Source organism: Salmo salar, chromosome ssa13 (genome assembly GCF_905237065.1).
Source record: "Salmo salar chromosome ssa13, Ssal_v3.1, whole genome shotgun sequence".
Lineage (NCBI taxonomy): Eukaryota > Metazoa > Chordata > Actinopteri > Salmoniformes > Salmonidae > Salmo > Salmo salar.
In genome coordinates this window covers 96946121-96968706 of record NC_059454.1, presented here as the reverse complement: position 1 = coordinate 96968706, position 22586 = coordinate 96946121, and the positions used below count along the sequence as shown (strand labels likewise).

General features: G+C 41.9%; 1 protein-coding gene and 1 long non-coding RNA gene across 5 annotated transcripts in view; both read left to right on the top strand.

The window, feature by feature from the left end:
* The window catches only part of mat2al (methionine adenosyltransferase II, alpha-like), a 35681-nt gene that overhangs the window by 2122 nt on the left and 10973 nt on the right, over nucleotides 1–22586 (top strand).
* Nucleotides 2–21837, top strand: LOC106568331 (uncharacterized). 3 transcript variants are annotated; one of them, XR_001320261.2, is made up of 7 exons: nucleotides 2–3584; nucleotides 4618–4912; nucleotides 5011–5208; nucleotides 17254–17381; nucleotides 17512–17620; nucleotides 17956–18042; nucleotides 21552–21837. It is a non-coding gene; the product is annotated as an uncharacterized lncRNA (long non-coding RNA). The 3 variants fall into 3 exon arrangements; XR_001320260.2 differs by having other exon boundaries at nucleotides 2–4912; XR_001320263.2 differs by lacking the exon at nucleotides 17956–18042 and having other exon boundaries at nucleotides 2–4912.

Below are 22586 nucleotides of genomic sequence, written 5' to 3'. Positions count from 1 at the left end.
GTCACTCACATAGCAGATTTCGCCTCAGCCAGGGTTACCAGCCTGTTCATGCCTTTAGCAGTGGTACATCTAATCTGTGCAAGAAAACATCCACAATTTAATTAGAAAATAGAGTAATTTGGTTTTGACTGATACAGCATGAGGTGAATGACTAAGTGAAAGCGACTTATATGTAGGGCTGGTGTTTCTTCCAGGATTTGATGATAAGATGAAACTGTGTATCTGTCTGATTCTATTTGATTACTGTCTCCTACACTACATGTTGTGACTTACAATGTAGGATCTTAATTTGAGGCAATTTGCTACAGCAAGAAAATTGTCCTGCAGCAACAAGAAATGTGAATTATTATGTGGAATATAATTCATGTATATTTTTGTAGGTGTTGATACATTTTTTGTTAGGGCAAATCAATTCTGAAATTTTGAAAGTGGAAATGAAAACTTTAGAACCTTTTTTAAAGCTAAAATACACTACAAGTTTGCAGCAACAAAAGAGTGATCAAATGAAGATAGTACATCTGTAAGGTCCATGTGCTAAAGGATACTTCCTATTTCTTTTTATCTTGTCAAAGCTTGTGCTTGTCAAGGCCAAACAAGGAAATTAATCGTTGTAGTTGTAAACAGAAATTGGATATCAGCTTATTTTCTCGTTTATGGTGTCCAAATTCGGCATTGAGTAACAGAAAACAAATAACAACAACATTTATCGCATTTTTCGTTTAATTCATAGCTGGAAATACACGCCGCCTAATATAATATTCACAGTGCATAGCAGGTGTTTGCTTACAGTCTGGGTTGAGCTGCAGTGTCAGCAGCAGAGGGCTGGGGACGAACAAAATCTGAATACAAGCTGTGGTTGGATAGGCAGTGGCATGGCGAGAGAGATTGGGGTTGTTTGGGAGGGAGTTTAGCCCCTCTGTGGTTCTTCCTGCTATTCTACCTTGGTTTCTCCCTCAGCCAGTGATAGATCTAGGGTTGCTTGAGGCTAAGAGCTGTTGAGGAAGGAGTAGATTCAGTTGTAAGTGAACATTTAAGAACACAGTACTATGCTTTCTTGAATATATTCACAGATGTATCTAAGGACCCTAAAACAGGGAGGACAGCAGCAGCTTTTAGTGTTCCTGTGTTTAAGGTGGCAGTGACGAAAAGAGCCACGGATCATTTATCTGTTTACACAATGGAGTTGTTGACCATACTATTGGCTGCAGAGTGGGTGGAGGTGGGGAGGCCAGACAGAGTAGTCATCTGCTCTGACACCTGTGCAGCACTGATGACCTTAAATGAATTTGTGTCTCAGAGCAGACAGGATGTGTTGTATGAGGTTTTGCAGCGCTTGTATAAGGTGAGACAGATTGTGGTATTTGTGATGTTCCTCTGGGTACCAGCTCCAGTGGGAGTAGAGAGGAATGAGGTGGTGGATGTTATCACCAGCCTCTTAAACATCCTAATGTTGAGATGGAATTGTCAATCAGTAAAGCAGAAGCCAAGAGGTTAATAAGAACAGTGGTTAAAAACAAATGGCAAGAGTTGTGGAATAAGGGAGAGAAAGGGAAGACCCCTGTATAAGATCCAGGAAAAGGTGGGGACAGGTAGGTCCTCAGGCCGAGAGAGAAGGGAGGAAAGTGTAGTCACAAGGCTGAGACTGTGACACACAAGTACATTGAAATTCGTAGGGAAACATTCAACTGGGTGGTGTGATCATTGTCAGGAGGAGATGGAGACAGTTGAACATGTTCAGTTTCAGTGCCAGGAATATGTGAGGGGAAAGGGAGTGATTGTTATTAGATTTGAGGAATAATGGTGTTAAGTGAACTGGGGAAATCTTCAGGGGCTGTAGTATTTAATTATGTATTTCGTTTCCCTAGGGAGATGAGATTATTGGGTATGATTTAGACCTTCACTCTCTCTGGTCCACATTCCAGTCAATTTGGTGGCGGTAATGCACCTGAAAGTTGGTTGCCAACCGCCATATACAATCCACAGAAGAAGAAGCAGGAGTAGAGCGCTCGTCAAAGGAGTCAGCCCAGGGGTGACGACGGATGTTCATGTTGAATACATGAAGAGAATTCCTGGTGTGGTTGGTGCCCGGTGTCTGACCCGCTGGGTGAATGGGGAAAAAGAAGGAAGTCTGTCGGTCCTGTTTTTTTTTTTATAAAGAGCAAATACCTACGCATGTGAATCTTGGTTATGTAAGAACTTTCGTCCAAAAACCACTACGGTGTAAGAATTGTAAAGGATTTGGCCATATTTCAAGTGTGTGCAGACGAACAGAGTATAGTGAAGAACGGTGTGTAGAAGGAGAACGGTGTTGCAATTGTGGTAGGGATCATGTCCCTGGAGTGCCCTGTAAGGGTGAAGGAAATTGAGGTGGCAAATGTTAAAGCGGTCAAATCAAATCGCTTATGCGGAGGCAATTTAAAATAATTGATAAAACAAGTGATGCTAGTGAAGATATGGTAGTGGATACACCACAGCCTGTAGTAAATGTTTGCTGCCAGACAGAATAAACCCTGTGTGTCTTTAAAAAGGTGATTTATTTTTTTTGCGTTCATTGCCACAGTTAGAAACTGTAGAGCACAAGTCATAAAGAACTAAAACAAACTGGACATTATTGTGGCTGTGGCAGAAACTTTTTTGGGACTCAAGGATTTTACATCTGAAGACTTGCAAGAGGTACTGGTGCGGGAAGACCTGTCCTCCCAGGTTCCCCTTGAGCCTGTGTAGGGATCAGATCTATTTCATTAATTTATTTATAACAGAAAAGTTGTTAGATTTTATTAAGTTTTGGGGGGGAATCCTGTTTCCATCCCGTGCAGTTGGTGTCGGGATGCACATTAAATTGTGTGGTCGCCAAGATGCCGTAGAAGACGTTTCGGGCAGGACAGAGAAAGGATTAAACAATTGTGTGACAGCCAGGAAGATACAACTTGGAATGTTAGCTAAGATGCTTAACTTATCATTAAGTTAGCATGCAATAGGACGAACTCCACAACAACTGTACATAGTTGGCTTGCACCACCTGGATAGCTAGCATTAGCCGGCTAACGTTACTGCTTACTAGTAGCAAGCTAGCCCTACCTGGCTACTGGCTATAGTCATGCTAGCTAGTAGTAGCTAGTGGAAGTAAGTTAGTCCCTCAACCAGCTACAAGATGAAGCTGCCCGGCCAGAGGTACCTGCTGCAGAAAGGTGAGATTTCTACAGTACTTTCTGTAGCTAATTTAGCTAGATAGTCTGTCTGGCTGGTGCTTATTGACTGAGTAGGCTAATAATGAACTGCAGTTATTGTGAATGGTTACCTATCTGTCCCTTTGCATAGCTATTTCTTACACATGCAATACAACCATGTCCAGTTAGGCTACAGTCAATGCTGATATTGTGTGTATGTGTGTGGGGGGTCAGAATGTGCCTGCAAAAGGACAGACTGCATCTGAGCAGATCATCATCAACTTCATCCAGTTACATCAGCCAATACAGTAAGTTACAATCGGGGTCTGCCCTGACAGTCCTGAAGAACGACGGAGAGGACTACATCTTCACCACGGCAAACAGATCCCTCTGTCCAGACCTTCAGTTCTGTTACCGGTAAGTTAGGGAAGGTGCCTAAGAAACTGGGTGATATTTTTAGAATTCAGGAAAGTCTTGTGTTATGATGATTATCATCATTTCCTTTTGAATCGTGGTAAGTTTTACAGTATTAGTAGTGAACCGGTGTAGGAAGTTGTGGACACATCATTGTGCTACTTTTACCTTTTGCACAGATTGTACCACAGTGTGTTCAGGCAGGAGTATGGGGAACAGAATGGGCCTGAGATGCCCTCAGCCCTAGAGAGGCAGGTTGAGGAGTATAATCTTAGGTGCCGGCGAGATCTGCGCCAAGATTGAGAACCTCTGTAGGAACCCCTCGCGTGGCTATCTACTCCCCACTGATGAAGCGTTTCCATCAGGCCAGACACAGTGAGGAGCTCTGCTTCATTGATTTCTCTGGGAACATGGAACAAGAGAAGTGCAGAGGTTTTTTCTTTTCCTCCTCTTACCCACACCTGTGCTGGCGGTCTCCCCCTTGGGGTTATCCTGATTCAGTCTGAGGATGAGGCCACAATCCTCGAGTGCCTTCAACTGTTGAAGGACTTCCTTAGGGAGGATGCCTTTGCAGGGAGTGGTCAGGCTGATCCTCACCTTATTACAGATGACTGCAAGGCAAAGAGGGGAGCATTAGGGAGGCCATTTCCAGGGTCCAAACTACTCCTCTGCACCTTCCACCTACTCCAGGCAGTGTGACTGTGGAGCAAGGAGAGAGGAGTAGACCTGAGAGACAAGCAGACCCTCTTTGCTGTCCCAAAGACATCATGTATGACAGGGAAGAGATGGTTGAGCCCCTCTATCAGCAGGCAAAACAAAACACATTTGTAGCCAGGTTAGTGTAGTATAACAGTATAATGAGGTGCAGTCTATTAACTTATGCTTTATTCTCAGTAACTTTTCAGTTGTTGTATTTTTTCTAATTGAAATTTACCCAGTCCTTGTTTGGGATATGTTGTTATTTGGGATACATTTTCCCTTTATACTTTGTAACCAGTATGTGATAGTTCAAGTACATATTTTACTCTAATTACAGGTACAAGAAATTCATGACCTACTTCCATCGACTGTTCAGTCGTCTAGAGTGTTGGGCACTCAGCTATCGGGAGGAGCTGCCAACCTGAGGGAATGACACCAGTAAGGCAGCATGCGGATCCTTAAGGATAAAATCCTCCAGAGGACGAAAGTGTTAAATCTCCCTGCGACTGGAGGCTTACTATGAGGCACTTGTCCTTGGCCGCTGGGAAATGTTCCAGCGCTCACATGTTCTGGCCCAGGATAGTAGCGTTAACCCATCTGATATCGAGCAGGTGAAATAGTGATGAATACAGGTGTGTAATAGATTTTTAAAAAATATTATGTGGTCTTTTATTATTTGTTGTATCTTCTATTATAAGTTGTCTATCTTCTCTCTCCTAATGTCTGTCAGGTGTGGGGAGAAGCAGTACAGGGTGAAGGGCACCACACCAGGCCAGACCTATACTGTGGACATGTATTTGTCCAGTAGGGCACACGGGAGCTCCATGCAGACACCAGGCTGCTGTGGTCCAGATATACAAATGCCTGTCCAGCAACATCCTCCTGACAACATCGGAGATGAGGGCTGAGTTGCTGAAGACAACAGGAGGTAAAATAGTGGCAATGTTATTATTGTTTATGGTTACACAATCATTTTCATGTGAATGTTTGATGTACCAAAGCAGAGTGCAGAAGTTGATTAAATATCTCTTATAGCAGTAATACCTCTGTATTTTCTGCAACCACTGAGACAGCCCAGTCAGTCACTAGATGGTGAGAGCAGCCCAGTCAGTCACTAGATGGTGAGAGCAGCCCAGTCAGTCACTAGATGGTGAGAGCAGCCCAGTCAGTCACTAGATGGTGAGAGCAGCCCAGTCAGTCACTAGATGGTGAGAGCAGCCCAGTCAGTCACTAGATGGTGAGAGCAGCCCAGTCAGTCACTAGATGGTGAGAGCAGCCCAGTCAGTCACTAGATGGTGAGAGCAGCCCAGTCAGTCACTAGATGGTGAGAGCAGCCCAGTCAGTCACTAGATGGTGAGAGCAGCCCAGTCAGTCACTAGATGGTGAGAGCAGCCCAGTCAGTCACTAGATGGTGAGAGCAGCCCAGTCAGTCACTAGATGGTGAGAGCAGCCCAGTCAGTCACTAGATGGTGAGAGCAGCCCAGTCAGTCACTAGATGGTGAGAACAGCCCAGTAAGTCTTTTTTTTTAACCTTTATTTAACTAGTCAAGTCAGTTAAGAACAAATTCTTATTTACAACGACGGCCTAGGAACAGTGGGTTAACTGTCTTGTTCAAGGGCAGAATTCAATCTTGCAACCTTTCGGTTACTAGTCGCTACTAACGCTCTAACCACTAGGCTACCTGCCGCCCATGACTGAGACAGCCCAGTCAGTCTTTAGATGGTGAGTGAGAACAGCCACTGAGACAGCCCAGTCAGTCTTTAGATGGTGAGTGAGAACACAGACACATAATGGAAATGAGGCAACAATACAGAATGTAATCTTATTATTTGATTTATTAATCTATTTCATCATTTCACAATGAAAACATGCAACTGATTTGAAGAGTGTCATATCTCCATTTGAATAATTCATCAGCATCTGGACTGGTGACTGAAGTAGTAACATGTTTGCAGTCCTTTTTTACTTTAGCATTACCACAGCTATGTTACTTATTTGCTTTATGAAACAGTATTATAAGGTATAACATTTGTTTTATTTATTATTGAGTATATACAGCTACAGTTTAGGTGAAGCAATGACTTCAACAAGAGGACCTTGCAAACGGTTCGTTAACAGATTAATCATCTAATCATCTAATCATCTCTACATATCTAGATTATAGACCAGGATTCCCCAACTAGCAGCCCGCAGTGATTTTATTTGGTCCCCCAAATATTCTGAGCAAAAAATATATACAATTATTTATTGTTTTTGTATTGTTGAACATAAAATACTGTAAAAACACCAGCAAATCAGCTCTAAGTGATTTTAATTGAGGAAATCTGTTTCAAAGTATTGCCACGCATAATAGAGAGATACAGTTCTTTCCGAGTGTTCGCACCCCTTGACTTTTTCCACATTTTGTTGTTACAGCCTGATTTTAAAATTGATTATATTCCGTTTTTTTGTCACTGGCCTACACACAATACACCATAATGTCAAAGTGGAATTATGTTTTTCGAAATGGATAACATTTTAAGAAAAAATGAAAAGCTGGAAAGTCTTGAGTTAATAACTTTTTTAATGAGTACCTCATCTTTAGACCCCACACTTACAATTATCTGTAAGGTCCCTCAGTCAAGCAGTGCATTTCAAACACAGATTCAACCACAAAGACCAGGGAGGTTTTCCAATGCTTAATAAAGGACACCTATTGGTAGATGAGTAAAAATAAAAACAGCTGACATTGAATATGCCTTTGAGCATGGTGAAGTTATTAATTACACTTTGGATAGGGTATACATACACCCAGTCACTACAAAGATACAGGCATCCTTCCTAACTCAGTTGCCGGAGAGGAAGGAAACCACTCAGGGATTTCACCGTGAGGCCAATGGTGACTTTAAAACAGTTAGAGTTTAATGGCTGTGATATGAGAACTGAGGATGGATCAACATTGTAGTTACTTCACAATACTAACCTAATGACAGAGTGAAAAGAAGACAGCCAGTACAGAATAAAAAATATTCCAAAGCATGCATCCTGTTTGCAACAAGGCACTAAAGTAATAATGTAAAAAATGTGGCAAAGCAATTCACTTTTTGTTCTGAATACAGTGTTGTGTTTGGGGCAAATCCAATACAACACTTTACCACTCTCAACACTTTACCACTCCAATACCACTCTCCATATTTTCAAGCATAGTGGTGGCTGAATCATGTTATGGGTATGCTTGTTATTGTTAAGGACTGGGGAGTTTTCCAGGATAAAAAATAAGCACAGGTAAAATCCTAGAGGAAAACCTGGTTCAGTCTGCTTTCCAGCAGACACTGGGAGATTAATTTACCTTTCAGCAGAACAATAACCTTAAAAACAAGGCCAAATCTACACTGGAGTTGTTTGCCAAGAAGACCGTAAATGTTGCACAATCCAGGTGTGGAAAGCTCTTCAAAATTTACCCAGAAAGACTCACAGCTGTAATCGCTGCCAAAGGTGCTTCTACAAAGTATTGACTCAGTGGTGTGAATTATTGTCATGATGGGGTATTGTGTGTAGATTTTGAATTCAGGCTGTAACAGCAAAATGTGGAATATGTCAAGGGGTATGAATACTTTCTGAAGGCACTGTATATGTGATTATGTACAAATATAAGCAAGGTTTGAAAATTATTATTTAGTCAAATATATCTGTTTGGGCATCTTGTGGTCAATTTGCAGTATACAAATTATGTTCCGGCTGTCACGATCGTCGTAATAACATTCGGACCAAAGCGCAGCGTGATATGGGTTCCACATGTTTATTGAATGAAACGCACAAAAACAATAAAGAACGAACGAAACGTGACGCAAATGAAGTGCTCACAGGCAACTACACATAAACAAGATCCCACCAAAACACAGTGGGGAAATGGCTGCCTAAATATGATCCCCAATCAGAGACAACGAAAAACAGCTGCCTCTGATTGGGGACCATACCAGGCCAACATAGAAATAAACAACCTAGATTACCCACCCTAGTCACACCCCGACCTAACCAAAAAGGAGAATAAAAAGGCTCTCTATGGCCAGGGCGTGACACCGGCCCCCTGACTATCCTCTGAAGAAAATAAATTGTCCCGCAGTTGAATCTAGTTGATGATCCCTGACCTATTTTGTTAGTTTGTCACACTCGGTTGGAGATGCACAAGTGCAGCTTGCGTTTGTTGTTGGAAGCTCTTAGAAAGACACCCATTGGCCCACACCACAGAAGCAGTACAAACTTCCTCTTCAGAGTTCGTACTGTTAGGTGACCTAAACTGGGATAATGCTTAACACCCTGGCCGTACTACAATCTAAGCTAGATGCCCTCAATCTCACACAAAGTATCAAGGAACCTACCAGGTAAAACCCTAAATCTGTAAACATGGGCACCCTCATAGATATCATCCTGACCAACTTGCCCTCTAAATACACCTCTGCTGTCTTGAACCAGGATCTCAGCGATCACTGCCTCATCGCTTGCATCCATAATGGGTCAGCGGTCAAACGACCACCCCTCATCACTGTCAAACGCTCCCTAAAACACTTCAGCGAGCAGGCCTTTCTAATCGACCTGGCCCCAGTATCCTGGAAGGATATTGACCTCATCTCGTCAGTAGAGGATGCCTGGTTGTTCTTTAAAAGTTCCTTCCTCACCATCTTAAATAAGCAAGCCCCTTTCAGAAAATATATTTGCTGGAGCACGTTCTCTGGGTGGGTGCTGCTATGGTGACCAGTGAGCTGAGATAAGGCGGGGCTTTACTTGGCAAAGACTTATAGATGACCTGGAGCCAGTGGGTTTGGTGACGAATATGAAGCGAGGGCCAGCCAACGAGAGCATACAGGTCACAGTGGTGGGTAGTATATGGGGCTTTGGTGACAAAACGGATGGCACTGTGATAGACTACATCTAATTTGCTGAGTAGAGTGTTGGAGGCTATTTTGTAAATGACATCGCCGAAGTCAAGGATCGGTAGGATAGTCATTTTTACGAGGACATTTTTAGCAGCATGAGTGAAGGAGGCTTTGTTGCGAAATAAGAAGCCGATTTAATTTTGAATTGGAGATGCTTAATGTGGTTATGGAAGGGGAGTTTACAGTCTAACCAGATGCCTAGGTATTTGTAGTTGTCCACATATTCTAAGTCAGAACCGTCCAGAGTAGTGATGCTAGTCAGTCGGGCGGGCGGGTGCAGGCAGCGATCGGTCAAAAAGCATGCATTTAGTTTTACTAGCATTTAAGAGCAGTTAGAGGCCAAAGAAGGAGAGTTGTATGGCATTGAAGCCCGTCTAGAGGTTTGTTAACACAGTGTCCAAAGAAGGGCCAGAATTATACAGAATGGTGTCGTCTGCGTAGAGGTGGATCAAAGACTCACCAGCAGCAAGAGCGACATCATTGATTTATACAGAGAAAAGAGTCGGCCTGAGAATTGAACCCTGTGGCACCCCCATAGAGACTGCCAGAGGTCCGGACAACAGCCCCTCCGATTTGACACACTGAATTCTGTCTGAGAAGTAGTTGGTGAACCAGGCGAGGCAGTCATTTGAGAAACCAAGGCTGTTGAGTCTGCCGATAAGAATGCGGTGATTGACAAAGTCGAAAGAATTGGCCAGGTCGATGAAGACGGCTGCACAGTACTGTCTTTTATCGATGGCAGTTTAGGACCTTGAGTGTGGCTGAGGTGCACCCATGACCAGCTAGGCCCAATCTCAAATGAACACCTAGACCCTACGCCCTATGCACTTGTGGAGATCTGTGAGGATTTGATTGGTATTAACAATATGGTGAAGCTTCAACTTTGCCTATCAGAGGACAACAAGGTGGAAACATTATCATATTGATTGCACCTGTCAAGGTTATATGGTCTGGGGGTCCATTTGGGAGTGTGCCTTAGTCTGAAACCAGTCTCTCCAATTGTGGACCCAGCTGCTCTCTATACTCCTACCTGTAAAACGTTGTGGTAGGTTTGATCACACACAACTACAAGTTTGGTAAACCTTTCTACATAATGTTACATTTGTCATGTTAAGGGGTGGAAGGTGGCCTAGTGGTTAGAGCGTTGGGCCAGTAACCAAAAAGTTTCTAGAGTTGACAGTGAAAAATCTGTGCCGTTGAGCAAGGCACTTAACCCTAATTGGGTGTTTCTATAAATAAGGGGGCCAATGTGTGATAGCAGGGTCAAAATGGTTTGATATACATTTTAAATATGACTTTCTTGTAGCTTCATATATGTAGTTACGGGAATGAATATCTAGATAGGCACAATGAGACCATAACCACCTAGCGTCAACAAAACATGTCATTCAAAGTGGCACATGAAACATTGACACTGCATGTTTAATTGTCATGCATATAAACCAAATCTATTTATACTTTAGTCAATTTCCCTATCATTTGTAGCCATGTTGAACCTTCCTGAAGAGTGAAAAAGATAAACAACAGCATTTCAATATTTTTTAATAGTGATAATAATACATTGGGTTCTGTCAAGAAAATCATTGACAATAATAATAGTGAAATTAATATAATCAGTAAACTCTTCAAGTATTGTGTGTGTTTCACTGTATATCCTATTTTCAGTTACAGCATGTTCTCTGGCTTTATGACATCATTAGATCTCTGACACCACCACCATCAATACTCCTCCGTGTGTGTGTGTGTGTGTGTGTGTGTGTGTGTGTGTGTGTGTGTGTGTGTGTGTGTGTGTGTGTGTGTGTGTGTGTGTGTGTGTGTGACGCTGTTATCCATCTCGTCTATGGCATCTCTTTCTAAGTTCTGGTAAGGAAACAAAGAATCACATGAGGTTATTGAGATGTAATTTAATATCAAACATGATTTCCGTTATGTAAGCATCGTGTTACTTACCATGCAGACTATGACGTTTTACTGTGTAGCACTCTCGTGGGTCCGGTAAGCCCCCTGGGCCTCTTGCTGGTACCTGCAAGTGTAGTTCTTGGCAAAGTCCAGGATACCCAATACTGTGTGTTCTGGGAGGTTGGCTTTCACTTTTGCTAATTGGTTGTTCAGCCAGTCCTTGATAAACAAATGTTCTGAAAAATCTTGAGCCTCTTGTTTCAGTTAATCAATAAGCATCTTCATAGATCCACACTTTCACACTAAAGATCGCTTTTATTAGGGTGTACTCTTGTTTCCATTTGTTACTTTTTGTCTGACAATCTTCTATCTTTTCCACTCTACATCAGTGTCCTTCTTTTCTAGGAGGGGGGCAATAAATGGCTATGCTGTATGGACACCACAATCCTTTCACTGATACACTTAGGATAGTGGGAATCATGCCCTGTAGTTCTCACACATAATGACACTGCTGCATGCATACACCCCTTTTATGGTTGGTGAATGTCTGCTCACCAGGTGGCCATTCGCTGTCTGTAATTTCAGTTTTGATATTTTCACAGTATTCATAGAGGCAACCCACAAGTGTTGCACTTCTCTGTGGCTTAATGGTTCTTGGTCCTAATCTGTGAAATATAGCAGCTCCTATTGAGATACCATGGTTGGATTTGAGACATTTTTAGTGCAGCCGAGCAGCTCACCTTTTTCTTATCTGGCACTTTGAAACGGCTTCATATCATTTTTCCACTGCTGAGACTCTACATTGAGATAATCTATGTCGATCTCTTGTTTTTTTTGTGTTTTATTTTTTTAAGCTTACCTTAAGTTTTCTACTGACCCCAAATCATTTTGCAAACTGTCTCTGTAGTTTGTATTTCAAAATCATATTCAGTGAACAAGCCAAAGCCTTTCTAGTTGGAGATTGTCTGGACTTTGATAGGCCATTGGCTGCTGCTTCAACAACTGCCACTTCCAACTTCCCCTCTGTTGTGGTTCTGATGTTTTTCTGACGGAAAATAGCTGCTTTGTCAATAAGGGTCCATGGTAGTAGTGACATACTGTGCTGCCTGTTTTGGCATACAGGCTTTAGCCCTTTTGAAGGCTCATCCTTCTGGCAGATGGACCCCGTACATATTGCTCTGCTGTCTGCAAGGCTCTTTTAGAATGTTCAAGTTGCTTTCTCTGTTCTTCTAATTTATTCTCTAGTTCCTTGAGACGAATCCTCCCTGCCTCCAATTTCTCTTGTGCTTTCACCTGCTTTGCCTGTTCTTTGTTCTGACCATATTTTTCCTGTCTTTTTTATTTCTCTTTCATGCTCCTCTTTTGACCTAGCTGCTCTCTGTTCACATTTTTTTTAAAGCCGTCTTTGCATTCTTCTTTTTCTGCTATTCTGTTGTTTTTTTTAACACATTTCAGGTTTCTCTGGGCTTCCTGTTCACTTTGCTCTCATCTTCTGCATTCTCAGGGAAAGGCTTTTTTGCCTTCTCCCTTTCTTTGCATGAATGTTCCTCTTTTTTAGGATACTATCAACAAGAGACATCTCATGTCTGTTTTGTCCTTTGTTTAATATTTCCACATTTTTTCAGGTCTTTAATCTTCATGCTGGTTCTCCAACTTGGCTTTGTAGTTCCACTATTTATTTTCGGAGAGGATGGGACTCGTTCATCTACCTTATTGCATCTTATGTGTAGCATGTATGCCATTTTTTAGGGGGCCATTCTGCAACTTTTTGAACTTTGAACCTGTAAAATAAAATAAAAAAATGGATTGTAAATACCACACACAATTACATCAAATGCAATAAAAAGTGTATTTTAGAGCTGTCTAACTGTATTCTGTCAGGCTTTTTAAAATAATATTGTCATATAGATTCATCATAAAGGACAACGAGTAGACCTATAGGGAAAACTGCAGATTTTAGAAAATGTTCAATTTCTTTTTTCAGGTTTTCACTCTCACACTTTTTTTTATATAAAAACGTGAACATTGGTTGTTCTATATCCACAATAATTCTTAATCCACATCAGTAAAACATTTATAAAAATTGGCGTAGTTCTCTTTTTATTCAACTGTGCACCTCAGCAAAAAATGCTGTAGTTACCCTTTAATTCAACTTCCCACCTCGCAATTAACCATTGTGTTTGGCTAGGTTGTTTCTGTAGGCTACTAGACGTGATGGGAGAGTTTGCAAAACAAACAAACGCCCACCCGATTGATATAAACCATCATATCATTCTGCCAGGTATGCTTTCTTTGCAGTCAACCTTTAATTCGGGAAGTTTTGGGGGAAAGCCTTTAGAAATGAATGTTATGTTTGTGCATGGCACTCATGTTGTACAAGATGGTGGCTCTACGTAACACACTCACTGTGTTTTTCAAGCCAGTCATGAACAGTTACCACACATTCATTCTGTTTGTAAATTTCCCAATAATAATAATAATAATAATAAGCCAAATTAAAAGCTAAAACCTCTTACAAATATGTGGGTACTTGAATTAGTTCAATTCCATTTTCTCCAGTATTTTGATGCCAGTCTCAGCAAGCGCCTTCTTCTTTGATGGGGTTTAATGGCAGTTGGCATCAAATATTAATGGTGCATTACCGCCACCAGCTGGACGGGGTATTGAACGAGAAAATAAAAATCCATTGTCGGAGAGAGGTAAAACGACATCATACAAAAATAGACATGTTAGCAAACAAAACCCATCACACTTATTCAGTGAGTCCATTCCAAAATACATCCCTACACAGGCTAAGGGGTCTGAGGGCAGAACATTCAGCGACAGGATTTCTTGCAAGGCCTCTGCTGTGAAATCACGAAGTCCCAAGAAACGTTCAGCTGCATTCACAATTATTCAAATTTCTCTGCTTGTGCTGTACAGTTTGACCATTGCAATAAATAATACACGGTCCACCTTGTTAACATGCAACATTTCACAATCCCTCAGTTGATGAAAAACCTTCACTGGTCGTGGTGACTGGTCGTGGTGGCTGGTCGTGGTGGCTGGTCGTGGTGGCTCTACCAGTGGCGGTCGGTGCCGTTTTAAGATGAGGAAGGATTTTTATTTTTTTTGTTAGCATGGCCTTATTTCTATTACAGCATATTGGATGACTGTCATTCATATTACATTCACCCAGCTCAATGTAACGTCGATATGTTTAGGGTACTACATGATACTCAAATTTTCCCTATCCCTATCATGAGGTTGCTACAACCTAGCCACGAATGAAAGTTTACAATTTAGGTGCACAGGTTGAGAAAATTGAGTAATCAAGGTGACAGACAGTGACATATTAAATACCGCCTTGCACACTCTTGCCTGCATCTAGCTGATCTAGGTTGTAATCGTTAGTCCAACAGTTACGAACGAGAGTTCCTAGTGGACAAATTCAAGTATGTTTATCCCCATTTCGTTCCGTTTGCTTCTATTTTAAGATTTTTTTTTCAACAGAGTCGTTGGAATGAATACACCCCTGATCACACGCAAACACAGAACTAGCAGCCACATACAAACAGCATGATCACTTTGCTCGTTGTGTATATATAATTCCTTTTAGCATCTACGCTCTCTCCTCTCACTATTTCCCTATGCTTGTGGAGTTCAGTGCACAATACAACAGTTGTCTGTGACCAAGCAAAAAACCCATAATTGTCACCATATTAGCTAACGTAATAGTCAGCACAGCTACTAGAACTAACGCGGTAGTCAACCCACTACAATCATGCAATACAGTGTACAGCAAGCAGTTTAGTCAACTACTTACCACATTTTATGCACTACAGTGCTATCTAGCTGTAACTTACCATGATGCTACACCAGAGAGTGCTGTTGACTACTGTAGACCTTCATTGCAAAACAGTGTGTTTTATAAATTTAAAATATATTTGAATATACTTGTGGCGAGCTTTACAACACTCCAGCCAACACTTGGCATCGCGGATGGTGATCTTAGGCTGCTCGGCCATGGAAATCCATTTCATGAAGCTCTCAACGAACAGTTCTTGTGCTGACGTTGCTTCCAGAGACAGTTTAGAACTTGGTATTGAGTGTTACAGCTGAGGACAGACTATTCAGCACTCTGCGGTCCCGTTCTGTGAGCTTGTGTGGCCTACCACTTTGCGGCTGAGCTGTTGTTGCTCCTAGAGGTTTCCTCTTCACAATAACAGCTCAGTTGACCGAGCAGCTCTAGCAGGGCAGAAATTTGACGAACTGACTTGTTGAAAAGGTGGCATTTTATGACGGTGCCACATTGAAAGTCACTGAGCTCTTCAGTAAGGCCATTGGCAGCAGAATGTTTGCCTGTGGAGATTAATGGCAGTGTACTCGATTTTATACACCTGTCAGCAACAGTGTGGATGAAATAGCCAAATCCACTAATTTGAAGGGGTGTCCACATACTTCTTGCGCCACCCCAGAAATAACCCCCTTGATAGGCGCCATGCTTCGAAAATCCAAACCGTAAACATTCCACTCTGATATCTTTTTGAATCTTAAAACATGCTTATTCTGCGCCGCAGACACGCAAATATAAAGACCACTTCTTTTGACTCTCACCCACTCCACACTTTCCTCCAACACATTCCCTATTTTCCTCGAGACATTAAACTGATTTTTCAGGTAGCATTGGTCCAACATCCTCACGCCCCGACTAAAAACGAGTGTCGGGGTTACCTAGTTTCCACCAAAACTTTACTTCTCATTTCCCTTCTTCGCCACGGTAACACACTCATTCTCACTGCTATTTTCTTCACCCGACTCACTAGCCGTTTCAAACTGCTTCTCCGATACGCACCTTCACGGCAAGCGCCTGCTTTTTCCCCCTGTCTTTTGACAGGCATGCGCCTGGCTGAAGTCCATCCAGTCACCGCTCTAATGCTGTTGACCAATGACGCCACATTTTTGGGGAGAAAAAGACATGCAGCATCCTCATGCTTATCAGACTTTGTGGCTGTGTTAGCACGGCAGGCTCTGGAGCCTTCTTGCCGTGGGCACAAAACAAAGGAGAAAATCATACCTGCTTGCTGTAGTTGTGTAGTACCTCATCTGTTCTCCTTTTAGTTTTGTCAACTTTTCTGCATTTTCTCTGTGAAGTGGGCTACTGGACTTTTGTTACTTTTTCCACCTTGACTTAGTATTAGCACGCGTGAAGTCTGACATCTGGAATATATCTATTTTAGATTTTTCTCGCAGCATAGTTACAAACTATGGATTTTCCTCATTCTCCCTCCCCTTGCTTTGGTAGCTAACTCAGCTTGCACTCTTTTAAAAAAAGTTTTCCCATCGGATTGGCCCCAGCCATCAATCTGTAAGTCTCTGCTATCTCTTTGCTTTTGATCTGCGGTCATGTTTTAGTTGTGTTCTAGCTGGTCTCCAGTTGGGCTCTGGCTTGCCGACCATAACCATGGTGGTTGGCTAGGCTAATAGCTAGTTGTCTAAATGGCTAACGGTAGCTGGCTGGATAGCTTGCTGGCTAAGATAACTGCATATAGCTATCCTTCTTTGATAACTGGTTATGTATTTCCAAAACTTTGGTTTACTTTAATGCAGCTTTAAGCTAGCCGTTGATATTAACTGGCTGACTTATGCAGTGGTAACGTAACATTAGCAGGCTGGTAGGGCTAATGTTAGTAGGACTAACGTTAGCAGGCTAGTTGCTAGCAACCTTGCAAGTTGATTTGTAAATAAATTCATAAAGTCTTTGCTTGTAAGTTGGCAGAAAATGTAATTGAAACCAGTAGTCATGAGTGCAGACAATTTGGTTTAATTTGAAGTTATACATTTGTAAGTTATTTCTGTTTACATTATAGGGAAAAGGCTGTCTTGCCAGGTTCTCCATATTACATCACACCCCGGCAAAACATTTTATGACATGACTTCGGCATTTTCATTGGTTTGATGTAGCTAATAACTTAATGTCGAAAAGTGAGGTATAACTAGCTAGCTAACTAATGATTTGCCTAAACACTTAGTTATATTTTTGGGGTGAATACGTTGCTGTACCAATAACATGCTGTCAATATGCTAGTGTAACTGTTCAGAAGCATGTTAGCTAGCACAACAGCTAAGGTAGCAACAATATGAGCTGACTTGACATCAAAGCAAAACTTCACTTTTGCAGATGGATACCCTTTCACTACCCGTGGTGTGGGAAAAGGATATAGCCACACCCTGGAAAGATGTTTGTGGTGCACTCACTCATAACATGTTTTTGAGTGATTAATGAGTATCATCTTGAAGCTTGATAAGGTAAGCAAATGCATGTATTATTCTCATAAATGTAGTCTATACATGAATTTGTGTAACAATTGGATCTTTCATTGCTTTAAACTAGTAGCTAGCTCATCCTGATCATGTGTTGTTCATTCTTTCTTTCTAGAAGAAATCAGTTACAAGGCAAAAAGACAGATTGAGGCCTTCAATCAAACTGAGGACAGAGAAATATGTGTTCACTGGGTCAAGGCTTCTTGCATGCATGGCTTTTAGATGTAAGTTGACTTTAATTTATTTTGGAAAAATATGAATTGCCATATTATTTCTTCTGCCCAAGCCTCATACACCTTAGTCAGGAAGAAGAGAATACTAGTACAAAACTGGCTCTTAATGATTAAGTCTAGATTGAAGATCATAATTAGTTGCTTAGTTTGAATCAATTCTGTTTATGTTTGGCTGTAGAAAGATATTGTATGTGGCTCTCTAAGACAGGGTGCACCAATGTTTAGGGACCTTCCCTGATTTGAGGGAACAATACATTTAAAAAAACAATTATTTGAGTTTTGGTTATACCGATTTTAAAACAAAGCATAAATCTGCTATGCTTTAGGCTAAAAACAAGTGGTTAATTGCCTGATGAAGATTGACACTGCGCATGGGAATATCTTTGGTTTGTCTCTGACATTCAGAAGCTGAGGTAAGACCTTCTGAAGTCGAGGAGTCAAATAAATTGTACTTATACAATGTGTGACTGTCGCTATCAATTGTTCTATTGATCTGTATTAGAAATGGTGCCGGAGAAGAAGGCAGACGTTTTACGTGTCCCTAAACGATTGTGTTTTTTGTTCGTTTATTTGCGTTGTTTGTAACTTATTTTGTACGTAATGTTACCGCTACCATCTCTTATGACCGAAAATAACTTCTGGACATCAGGACTGCGATTACTCACCACGGACTGGCAGAATCCTTTTTTCCCTTTAACGAGTCTGACGAGGCCGACGCGAATTATATACTGCTTTCTCGGGAACAGGCCCAGATCCCTGTGATTTGCGTGAAGAGGAGGCAGAGAAAGGGGCCATAGGGCGGGCTGCCTTCTGAGAATTCATAGGCGATCGAATAAACCCCCACTTCCTTCCATTCTGCTAGCAAACGTGCAATCTTTGGAAAATAAAATCAATGACCTACGCGGAAAGATTAAACTACCAATGGGACATTCAAAACTGTAATATCTTATGCTTCACGGAGTTGTGGCTGAACGACGACACTATCAACATACAGCTGGCTGGTTAAAATCTGTAGATAGAACAGCGGTGTCTGGTAAGACAAGGGGCGGAAGACTATGTATTTTTGTAAATAACAGTTGGTGCACGATATCTAAGGAAGTCTCGAGCTATTGCTCTCCCTAGGTAGAGTATCTCATGCTAAGCTGTAGACCACACTATCTACCTAGAGTTTTCATCTGTATTTTTCGTAGCTGTTTACATACCACTAAGACAGCGTTGAATGAGCTGTATTCTGCCATAAGCAAACAAGAAAACGCTCACCCAGAGGTGGCGCTCCTAGTAGCTGGGGACTTTAAAGCAGGGAAACTTAAATCCGTTTTACCAAATTTCTATCAGCATGTTAAATGTGCAACCAGAGGGGAAAAAACTGGACAAATTTTACTCCACACACAGAGACGCATACAAAGCTCTCTCTCGCCCTCCATTTGGCAAATCTGACCATAATTCTTTCCTCCTGATTCCGACTTACAAGCAAAAATTAAAGCAGGAAGCACCAGTGACTAGATCAATACAAAAGTGATCAGATGAAGCATATGCTAAGCTACAGGACTGTTTTGCTAGCACAGACTGGAATATGTTCCGGGATTCTTCCGATGGCATTGAGGAGTGCACCACATCAGTCATTGGCTTCATCAATAAGTGCATCAATGACGTCGTCCCCACAGTGACCGTACGTACATACCACAACCAGAAGCCATGGATTACAGGCAACATTCGCACTGAGTAAAGGCTAGAGCTGCCGCTTTCATGGAGCGGGGCTCTAACCCGGAAGCTTATAAGAAATCCCGCTATGCCCTCCGACGAACCATCAAACAGGCAAAGCATCAATACAGGACTAAGATTGAATCGTACTACACTGGCTCTGATGCTCGTCGGATGTGGCAGGGTTTGCAAACCATTAGACTACAAAGGGAACCACAGCCAAGAGCTGTCCAGTGACATAGCCTACCAGATGAGCTAAACTACTTCTATGCTCTCATGAAACATGCATGAGAGCACCAGCTGTTCCGGACGACTGTGTGATCACACTCTCCGCAGCCGATATAAGAACTTTAAACAGGTCAACATTCACAAGGCAGCAGGGCCAGACGGATTACCAGGAACGTGTACTGCGAGCATGCGCTGACCAACTGGCAAGTGTCTTCACTGACATTTTCAACCTCTCCCTGTCTGAGTCTGTAATACCAACATGTTTTAAGCAGACCACCATAGTGCCTGTGCCCAAAAACACTAAAGTAACCTGCCTAAATGACTACCGACCCGTAGCACTCACGTCTGTAGCCAGGAAGTGCTTTGAAAGGCTGATCATGGCTCACATCAACAAAATTATCCGAGAAGCCCTAGACCCTCTCCAATTTGCATACCGTCCCAACAGATCCACAGATGATGCGATCTCTATTGCACTCCACACTGCTCTTTCCCACCTGGACAAAAGGAACACCAATGTGAGAATGCTATTCATTGACTACAGCTCAGTGTTCAACACCATAGTGCCCTCAAAGCTCATCAATAAGCTAAGGACCCTGGGACTAAACACCTCCCTCTGCAACTGGATCCTGGACTTCCTGACAGGCCGCCCCCAGGTTGTAAGGGTAGGTATCAACACATCCGCCACGCTGATCCTCAACACAGGGGCCCCTCAGGGGTGCGTGCTCAGTCCCCTTCTGTACTCTCTGTTCACTCATGACTGGCCAGGCACGACTCCAACACCATCATTAAATTTGCAGATGACAACAGTGGTAGGCCTGATCACCGACAATGACGAGACCGCCTGTAGGGAGGAGGTCAGAGACCTGGCCGTATGGTGCCAGGACAACCTCCTCTCCCTCAATGTGATCAAGACAAAGGAGATGATTGTGGACTTCAGGAAAAAGAGGACCGAGCACGGCCCCATTCTCATCGATGGGGCTGCAGCGGAGCAGGTTGAGAGCTTCAAGTTCCTTGGTTTCCACATCACCAACAAACTAACATGGTCCAAGCACACCATGACAGTCGTGAAGAGGGCACGACACAACCTATTCCCCCTCAGGAGACTGAAAAGATTTGTCATGGGTTCTCAGATCCTCAAAAGGTTCTACAGCTGCACCATCGAGAGCATCCTGACTGGATGCATCACTGTCTGGTATGGCAACTGCTCGGCCTTTGACCGCAAGGCACTACAGAGGGTAGTGCGAACGGCCCAGTACATCACTGGGGCCAAGCTTCCTGCCATCCAGGACCAGAGGAAGGTCCTAAATATTGTCAAAGACTCCAGCCACCCTAGTCATAGACTGTTCACTCTGCTACCACACGGCAAGCGGTACACAAACCTCAATCCTATAGAAAATGTGTGGGCAGAACTGAAAAAGCGTGTGCGAGCAAGGAGGCCAACAAACCTGACTCAGTTACACCAGCTCTGTCAGGAGGAATGAGCCAAAATTCACCCAACTTATTGTGGGAAGCTTGTGGAAGCTTACCCAAAAAGTTTGACCCAAGTTAAACAATTTAAAGGCAATGCTACCAAATACTAATTGAACAACCCACTGGGAACCACTGGGAATGTGATGAAAGAAATAAAAGAAATAAAAGCTGAAATAAATAATTCTATCTAGTATTATTCTGACATTTCACATTCTTCAAATAAAGTGGTGATCCTAACTGACCTAAGACAGGGAATTTTTACTAGGATTAAATGTCAGGAATTGTGAAAAACTGAGTTTAAATGTATTTGGCTAAGGTGTATGTAAACTTCCGACTTCAACTGTATAATGCCAGTTTCAGTGAGAAGCATAGCAACACCAAGGCAACTTTGTAATACAGATGACCCCGTTTTTCCAAAGCCAAACCCGACCATTAGCCACTGAGTACCTTTTTAAGATGCCAAAATAGAAAATGTTTTCAGTAACCATAATGTTGTTTTTGTTTTGTTTTCTGATTGTTTCAGTGCATGTATTCAAAAATCGTTGGACGACGGACTTCCACAGGGCCGCCATCTACAAAGTTCACTCAAAATGCAATAGTTCTGAACCAAGTTAGATTTTTAATTCACATTCACATCTCTTTTAAACTTCAATTGGTTAATAGCTAATTGCTCAGTTATCACTTGGCTCATGTAAATTCTTTAGTTTCCCCTCTAAACATCCTAAGGTCAACATCCTCATAGTGTTCACATTTTTGTCATGTAAATGTTGTTGCTACATAAAAAGATTAAATGAACAATTTGGGAAATATTCAGTCTACTTTTTCTTCATTAGCATGCTGATGATTTTAAGTTGTATTGGATTTATTTTGATCTGTTAAGACATTGAATGTTTAGTACATTTTGTATGTTTAGTTTAGTTTTCTGTGAGAAGCAAGATAATTCCAAGTTGTATGTGATTTGGTTTATGTAGATATGGCATTTCAATGTTAATTGTCAAAGTAACTAAAATTAGTAACATTAGCATATTCATAAGGAGTTAACAGCAAATTTGCACAATTTACCAGAATTGTTTGCCAGAAGTTCATAGAAGTTCATACAAAACTCCTTTGTATGTGAAAATATGAGCTTCCTGCAAAATTGCGTCAAATTGGCCAACTGTATGTTTCTACAGGTTTTTACTATGACGTGTAACTGTATACAGTGTCTTCAGAAAGTACTCGCACCCCTTGACTTTTTCCACATTTTGTTGTTAGAACCTGAATTTAAATTGAAAAACAAGTGTCACTGGCCTACACATAATACCCCATAATGACAAAGTGGAATTGTGCTTTAATTTAACAAATTCATAAAAAATGAAAAGCTGAAATGTCTTGAGTCAATAAATATTCAACCCCTTTGTTATGGCAAGCCTAAATTAGTTCAGGAGTAAAAATTTGCTTAATATGTCACAGAATAAGTTGCATGGACTCACTGTGTGTGCAATAATAGGGTTTAACATGATTTTTCAGTGACTACCTCATCTCTTTATCCCACTCATACAATTCTGTAAGGTCCCTC